The following is a 6,827-nucleotide window of genomic DNA, read 5'->3' as shown; positions in this document are numbered from 1 at the left end:
GCCCAAGCACACACCAAGTGGGCCCGGAAGTAGATTTTTATGTCATTTACTCATTTCTGTAAACCCTAGACTACTAGTTCTCTACAAATAGGACCTTTTGCTATTGTATTTGAATCTTTAGATCTTTGAATCTTTTGATCATGTTTTGGGGGCTGGCCTCACGGCCATGCCTGAACCTTGTTCTTATGTATTTTCAACGGTGGAGTTTCTACACACTATAGATTAAGGTGTGGAGCTCTGCTGTACCTCGAGTATTAATGCAATTACTATTGTTCTTCTATTCAATTCAGCTTGTTCTTGTTCTAAGATGTCACTTGTTCCTCAACTTGATGAATGTGATGATCCGTGACACTCATCATCATTCTCACCTATGAACGTGTGCCTGACAACCACCTCCGTTCTACCTTAGATTGAGTAGATATCTCTTGGATTCCTTAATCAGAATCTTCGTGGTATAAGCTAGAATTGACGGCGGCATTCAAGAGAATCCGGAAGGTTTAAACCTTGTCTGTGGTATTCTGAGTAGGATTCAAGGATTGAATGACTGTGACGAGCTTCAAACTCCTGAAGGCTGGGCGTTAGTGACAGATGCAAAAGAATCACTAGATTCTATTCCAACCTGATTGAGAACCGACAGATGATTAGCCGTGCTGTGACAGAGCGCGTTGAACATTTTCACTAAGAGGACGGGACTGTAGCCACTGACAACGGTGATGCCCAACATACAGCTTGCCATGGAAAGGAGTAAGAAGGATTGGATGAAGACAGTAGGAAAGCAGAGAGACGGAAGGGACAAAGCATCTCCATACGCTTATCTGAAATTCTCACCAATGAATTACATAAGTATCTCTATCCTTACTTTATGCTTTATTCATAAATCATCCATAACCATTTGAATCTGCCTGACTGAGATTTACAAGATGACCATAGCTTGCTTCATACCAACAATCTCCGTGGGATCGACCTTTACTCGCGTAAGGTTTATTACTTGGATGACCCAGTGCACCTGCTGGTTAGTTGTGCGAAGTTGTGAAATTATGTTTAGACCATGGTATTGAGCACCAAGTTTTTGGAGCCATTACCGGGGATTGTTTGAGTTGTGAAAAGTAGAGATCACAATTTCGTGCACCAAGTTTTTGGCGCCGTTGCCGGGGATTGTTTGAGTTTGGACAACTGACGGTTCATCTTGTTGCTTAGCTTAGGTATTTTTCAGAATTCTTAAGAATGAATTCTAGTCTTTCAAGGTGATGTTCTTATCATCACCAAAGCTGATTGATTCTCATCAAATTTAGCTCTTGAATGTAATGTCCTGCTGAAGCTTGGCTAGCCATGTCTAATTTCTTTAGACTAAAGCTTTAGACTAACATTGCATGATTCCTGGAATTCCCATTAAGAATTTTACATCTTTATTTTCTTTTCCACTTAATTTCTAAAAAATCCAAAAAAATTTACAAAATCATAAAAACCAAAAATATTTTTTTTGTTTCTTGTTGAGTCTAGTGTCTCATTTTAAGTTTGGTGTCAATTGCATGTTTCTATTCTTCTTGCATTTTTCGAATTCATTCATGTGTCTTCATTGATCTTCAAGTTGTTCTTGATGATTTCCTTGTTCTGATCTTTAAATTCTCTTGTCTTGAGTGTTTTGTTGTTTCTCATATGCATTCTCATTTTGTTAGTGTCAGTAGTATACAAACTGCTAAGTTTGGTGTCTTGCATGCATTGTTTATTTGATTTTAGTTGCATTTTGATTATTCCTCATGATCAAAAATCTAAAAAAAATTTAATTTGTGTCTTTTTAAGTCAATAATACAGAGAATTGAAGATTCAGAACATACAACAGAGGAATTACACAGAAAAAGGCTGGGCGTTCAGAACGCCCAGTGAGGAAGGAAAACTGGCATTTAAACGCCAGCCAGGGTGCCTGGCTGGGCGTTTAATGCCCAAAAGGGTAGTGTTTTGGGCATTAAACGCCAGAATGTATACCATTCTGGGCGTTTAACGCCAGGATGGCACAAGAGGGAAGATTTTGTTTTTAATTCAAATTTTTTTTCAAGTTTTCAAAATTTTTCAAAATCAAATCTTTTTCAAATCATATCTTTTCAATCATATATTTTTCAAAATCAATTTCTTTCTTTTTTTTCAAAAATACTTGCTAACAATTAGTGATTTGATTCAACATTTCAATTATGTTGCCTTTTCTGTTGAGAAAGATTTAATGTCTGAATCATATCTTTCATGTTAGCCAAGTCATTAATTTTCAAAATCAAATCTTTTTAAATTGTTTTTCAAATCAAATCTTCTCAATCATATCTTTTTAATCACATCTTTTTCAAAATAGTTTTCAATCATATCTTTTTTATTTCTACTTTCAAAAATCACTTAATTTCTTTCCCAATCTTAGTTTTCGAAAATCAATTACTATTTTTCAAAATTTTTTAATCAATTCACTTTAATTTTCGAAAATTTCTTCCCCTCTTCTCACATCCTTCTATTTATGGAGTAATACTCCTCCTTAATGCACAATTCGAACTCCATCTTTCTTGATAAGTTCGAATTCTTCTACCTGTTCCTTCTATTTTTATTTTCCTCTGACACCTCAAGGATTCTCTATACTGTGACATAGAGGATTCCATATTTTCTTGTTCTCTTCTCTTTCATATGAGCAAGAGCAAAGACAAAAGCATTCTTGTTGAGGCTAACCCTGAACCTGAAAGGACCTTGAAGCGAAAGCTAAGAGAAGCTAAGGCACAACTCTCTGTAGAGGACCTAACAGAAATCTTCAAACAAAAAGAACCCATGGCAGCCGAAAACAACAACAATGCCAACAATGCAAGGAAGTTGCTTGGTGACTTTACTGCACCTACTCCCGACTTCTATGGGAGAAGCATCTCTATCCCTGCTATTGGAGCAAACAACTTTGAGCTTAAGCCTCAATTAGTTTCTCTAATGCAACAGAATTGCAAGTTCCATGGACTTCCATTGGAAGATCCTCATCAGTTTTTAGCTGAATTCTTGCAAATCTGTGACACTGTCAAGACAAATAGAGTTAACCCTGAAGTCTACAGACTTATGCTATTCCCTTTTGCTGTAAGAGACAGAGCTAGGATATGGTTGGACTCACAACCTAAAGAAAGCCTGAACTCTTGGGAAAAGCTAGTCAATGCCTTCTTGGCAAAGTTCTTTCCACCTCAAAAATTGAGTAAGCTTAGAGTGGAAGTCCAAACCTTTAGACAGAAGGAAGGTGAATCCCTCTATGAAGCTTGGGAAAGATACAAATAATTGATCAGAAAGTGTCCTTCTGATATGCTTTCTGAATGGAGCATCATAGGTATCTTCTATGATGGTCTGTCTGAATTGTCCAAGATGTCATTGGATAGCTCTGCTGGAGGATCTCTTTATTTGAAGAAGATGCCTGCAGAAGCTCAAGAGCTGATTGAAATGGTTGCAAATAACCAATTCATGTACACTTCTGAAAGGAATCCTATGAACAATAGGACGAATCAGAAGAAAGGAGTTCTTGAGATTGATACTCTGAATGCCATACTGGCTCAGAACAAAATATTGACTCAGCAAGTCAATATGATTTCTCAAAGTCTGTCTGGAATGCAAGCTGCACCAGGTAGTACTAAGGATGCTTCATCTGAAGAAGAAGCTTATGATCCTGAGAACCCTTCAATGGAAGAGGTGAATTACATGGGAGAACCCTATGGAAACACCTATAATCCTTCATGGAGAAATCATCCAAATCTCTCATGGAAGGATCAACAGAGACCTCAACAAGGGTTCAACAACAATAATGGTGGAAGAAACAGGTTTAGCAATGGCAACCCTTTTCCATCATCTTCTCAGCAACAGACAGAGAATTCTAAGCAGAGCCACTCTGACTTAGCAACCATGGTCTCTGATCTAATCAAAATCACTCAAAGTTTCATGACTGAAACAAGGTCCTCCATTAGGAATTTGGAGGCACAAGTGGGTCATCTGATCAAGAAAGCTACTGAACTCCCTTCTAGTACTCTTCCAAGCAATATAGAAGAGAATCCAAAAGGAGAGTGTAAGGCCATCAACATGGCCAAACTTGGAGAGGATGAAGAGGCAGTGAGCGCCACTGAGGAAGACCTCAATGGACGTCCACTGGCCTCCAATGAGTTCCCTAATGAGGAACCATGGGAATTTGAGACTCACACTGAGACCATAGAGATTCCATTGGAATTACTTCTGCCATTCATGAGCTCTGATGAGTATTCTTCCTCTGAAGAGGACGAATATGTCACTAAAGAGCAAGTTGCTAAATACCTTGGAGCAATCATGAAGTTAAATGACAAGTTATTTAGTAATGAGACTTGGGAGGATGAACCCCCTTTGCTCACCAAAGAACTGGATGACTTGTCTAGGCAGAGATTACCTCAAGAGAGATCGGATCCTGGGAAGTTTTCAGTACCTTGTACCATAGGCACCATGACCTTTAAGAAGGCTCTGTGTGACTTAGGGTCAAGTATAAACCTCATGCCTCTCTCTGTAATGGAGAAGCTAGGGATCCTTGAGGTACAAGCTACAAGAATCTCACTAAAGATGGCAGATAATTCAAGAAAACAAGCTTATGGACTTGTAGAGGATGTTTTGGTGAAAGTTGAAGACCATTACATCCCTGCTGATTTCATAGTCCTAGAGACTGGGAAGTGCATGGATGAATTCATCATCCTTGGCAGACCCTTCCTAGCCACAGCAAAGGCTGTAATTGATGTTGACAGAGGAGAATTGATCATTCAAGTGAATGAAGAATCCCTTGTGTTTAAGGCTCAAGGATATCCCTTTGTTACCATGGAGAGGAAGCATGAAAAACTTCTCTCAAAACAGAGTCAAACAGAGCCCCCACATTCAAACTCTAAGTTTGGTGTTGGGAGGTTCCAACATTGCTCTGAGTATCTGTGAGGCTCCATGAGAGCCCACTGTCAAGATACTGACATTAAAGAAGCGCTTGTTGGGAAGCAACCCAATGTTATATTTATCTATTTTCCTTTGTTATTTTATGTTTTCTGTACGTTGATGATCATGGAAAGTCACAAAATCAATTGAAAAAGCAAAAACAGAATGAAAAACAGAAAGAAAAATAGCACACCCTAGAGGAAAATCTTGCTGGCGTTTAAACGCCAGTAAGGGCAGCAAATGGGCGTTTAACGCCCAGTCTGGCACCATTCTGGGCGTTTAACGCCAGAAATGGGCACCAGACTGGCGTTAAATGCCAGGAAAGGGCAAGAAGCTGGCGTTAAACGCCAGAAATGGGCACCTGCCCGGCGTTTAACGCCAGAATTGGCATAAAAAGCATTTTTGCTTGCCACCTGGTGCAGGGATGAATTTTCCTTGACACCTCAGGATCTGTGGACCCCACAGGATCACCACCTACCCCACCACTCTCTCTCTTCTTCACCCATTCACCAATCACCTCAACACCTCTTCCCTAAAAACTCCTCACCTATCAAATCTTACCATTCTCTTCACCACTCATATCCATCCTTCATAAAACCCCACCTACCTCACCATTCAAATTCAAACCACTTTCCCTCCCAAACCCACCCATTCATAACCGAACCATACACCCTCTCTCCACTCCTATATAAACCCATTTTCACTCCTTCATTTTCACACAACCTAAACACTACTTCTCCCCCTTGGCCGAACCACAAAGCCCCTCCATCTCCTCTATTTCTTCTTCTTCTACTCTCTTCTTTCTTCTTTTGCTCGAGGACGAGCAAACCTTCTAAGTTTGGTGTGGTAAAAGCATTGCTTTTTGTTTTTCCATAACCATTTATGGCACCTAAGGCCGGAAAAACCTCTAGAAAGAGGAAAGGGAAGGCAAAAGCTTCCACCTCCGAGTCATGGGAGATGGAGAGATTCATCTCAAGGGTGCATCAAGACCATTTCTATGAAGTTGTGGCCATAAAGAAGGTGATCCCCGAGGTCCCTTTCAAACTCAAAAAGAGTGAATATCCGGAGATTCGACATGAGATCCGAAGAAAAGGTTGGGAAGTTCTTACCAACCCCATTCAACAAGTCGGAATCTTAATGGTTCAAGAGTTCTATGCCAATGCATGGATCACCAAGAACCATGATCAAAGTGTGAACCCGGACCCAAAGAATTGGCTTACAATGGTTCGGGGGAAACGCTTAGATTTTAGTCCGGAAAATGTAAGGTTGGCATTCAACTTGCCCATGATGCAAGGAGATGAACACCCTTACACTAGAAGAGTCAACTTTGATCAAAGGTTGGACCAAGTCCTCATAGACATTTGTGAAGAGGGTGCTCAATGGAAGAGAGATTCAAGAGGGAAGCCGGTTCAACTGAGAAGGCATGAGCTCAAGCCCGTGGCTAGGGGATGGTTGGAGTTTATCCAACGCTCAATCATTCCCACTAGCAACTGGTCCGAAGTTACTATAGACCGGGCTATCATGATTCATAGCATCATGATTGGAGAAGAAGTAGAAGTTCTTGAGGTTATAGCCCAAGAACTTTATAAGGTAGCGGACAAGTCCTCTACCTTGGCAAGGTTAGCCTTTCCTCATCTCATTTGTCACCTCTGTTATTCAGATGGAATTGACATAGAGGGAGACATCCTCATTGATGAGAAAACCCATCACTAAGAAAAGGATGGAGCAAACAAGAGATCCCTGATGACAAGTCATCATATACCTATTTTTCTATGCTTTTTCATACAATAAATTGATGATTTGTGCTTAAATAGTGAATGCTTTTGTGCTTAAATGGTATATTTCGTTGATCTTTTAATTTTATAAATCTTGTAGGAAATAAGAAGAAAAAGAAGCAAAGA

The 6,827-nt window shown here is 39.8% G+C and overlaps 1 non-coding gene across 1 annotated transcript; it reads right to left on the bottom strand.

Moving 5' to 3' along the window:
- Positions 1-3,201: 3,201 nt before the first annotated feature.
- Positions 3,202-3,309, bottom strand: LOC130943132 (small nucleolar RNA R71). Its single transcript, XR_009071665.1, has one exon. It is a non-coding gene; the product is annotated as a small nucleolar RNA R71 (small nucleolar RNA).
- Between the last annotated feature and the right edge of the window lie 3,518 nt (positions 3,310-6,827).

The sequence above is a fragment of the Arachis stenosperma genome, chromosome 7, assembly GCF_014773155.1.
Source record: "Arachis stenosperma cultivar V10309 chromosome 7, arast.V10309.gnm1.PFL2, whole genome shotgun sequence".
NCBI classification, from domain to species: domain Eukaryota; kingdom Viridiplantae; phylum Streptophyta; class Magnoliopsida; order Fabales; family Fabaceae; genus Arachis; species Arachis stenosperma.
This window is presented reverse-complemented; position numbering and strand designations above follow the sequence as displayed.